A 1,883-nucleotide genomic window follows, 5' to 3' on the forward strand; every position below is an offset into this window, starting at 1 on the left:
ACCTCGTGGGTGTCTGCAGCAGGATGATTTCCAGCCCCAGTTAGTGCAGGGAGTGTACAGAGGATGTCTGCGGTGAATTGCTCACTTCGAGGCAGCTGGGAGGAGTGGGAGGGAGTGGGAGACAGTGGGAAGCGGTCGGAGGCAGCTGGGAGGAGTGGGATACAGCAGGGAGGAGTGGGAGGCAGTGGGAAGGAGAGGGAGGCAGCAGCTACTGGAAGGGAACTCAGCCCCGTGGAGATGTGAGGACTTCTGCCAGCATCATCCTCCCTGCTGCTGCTCCTCATCACCTCCCACCATCCATCCCAGCTCAGGTCTGACATCCAGCACTCCTGGAGCTGCCACCCCATGCCTGGGGGAAGGTGGTGGTGTCACCATGCGGAGATAAGGGGTGAACAAATGAAGTGTAAGCACAAGTGAGAATGAACCGACTTGAGCTTCTGATGGCTGGGGAGAGAGAGGAGAAATCCTGCACTGTGCCAGCCTGGAAAGCTGGGTGTAAAATGTTGTCAAATAGTAGGTAGTGGATCATGTTCCTGCCTTGTAGGACCTTTTAGAGCTCCTGTAAGGCAGAAACTTCACAGAGCTGCTGGAAGAGTGGATGTGCCCTCAGCTGCTAGTTCTTACTGTCATGATAACCTTCTTCCCTGTGCTTCATAGGGAGCAATTCCCATATCGCAAGTCCTTTCACCTCAATGCTGCTTTTCCTCAAGGTACAACATCTCTTTTCTTATTTGGAGCCATTCCTTGCCTAGGAGTTCCTTTATCTCCTTGGGAGAAACCCACCAAGCAGCACCCACTTGCTCACCCCTCCCTGCATGTGCCAACTCTCAGCCCCAGCATCACCCACTCAGCTTCCCACCCTGGCACTGCCTCTTGCTGTTAATTCCAGGCTGAATGCTTTGCTTTTCCACAGTTTTCCTTCACCTGTGGCTCTCCCAGCATTGTGTAAATATTAATTACTGCTAATTAATTCAATCAGGTGTCCCCAGCCCCCTGTGGAGATGCTGGCTCATAAACATGCTGACAGCAAACACAGCACCAGGGCAGGCAGGGCTGGGTGGGAGTTTCCAGTTACCTGTTGCTAAGGATTTAAATCCCACCTGCAGCAGCAGCTGGGTGGGAGTTTCCAGTTGCCTGTTGTTAAGGATTTAAATCCCACCTGCAGCAGCTTCTGCCTGATAGACCACCTTGGAGAGCTGATGGGCTGGGAGAGGGAGATAGGTGGGAAAACAGCAGCACCTGAGCTGGTCCCAGTAAGGTAGGATGGATGGATAAACAGCTCTGGGTGTCCTGGCAGGTTGTGCTCCTGGAAACTTGCTCCTGGGGCTGTGGGATACGGGATTGCCTGGGTAGGAGAGAGGGAAGGGTGGCCAAGCTGTTGGTGGAGCTTGTTTTGAGCTACTTTAGGGGCTGTGCCCTGATATTTGCATTGGTGGTGAGCTGCAAACATTCCAAGGTAAATGGAAATTATCCCACATCAACTCTTCACCTCTGAAGGGCTTAAATTGTTCCAGAGGCAGCATAAAGGTTCAACATTTCCCCATCCCATCCGTGAAGGGCTGGGAATCTATGCAGGAAGAGCACAGGAAGACAAACAAGGTCGTTGACCCTCCTGAAGCGAAGGAGGGGATTGCCCAGGGATGCAGGGCAGGAACTTGCAGATTGCTGATTGCAGCATGACTTGGAGGATCCCTTGGGATTCCTCCTGAGCGCCAGAGTTCCTCTGTGGGTGTGATTTGGGGGTCTCTCCCCCTGCCTGGGTCTCACCCTCGTGTACTTCTGCCACTGGCTGACCCTAGGGCTGTGCAGGGCACCAATCCCTGACCGGAGGTGCCACCTTAATCCAGCTCAGTGGGAAATCTGTCGAGTGCCCACGCAGCCCC

The sequence above is a fragment of the Acanthisitta chloris genome, unplaced genomic scaffold, assembly GCF_000695815.1.
Source record: "Acanthisitta chloris isolate BGI_N310 unplaced genomic scaffold, ASM69581v1 scaffold9520, whole genome shotgun sequence".
Taxonomy (NCBI): Eukaryota; Metazoa; Chordata; class Aves; order Passeriformes; family Acanthisittidae; genus Acanthisitta; species Acanthisitta chloris.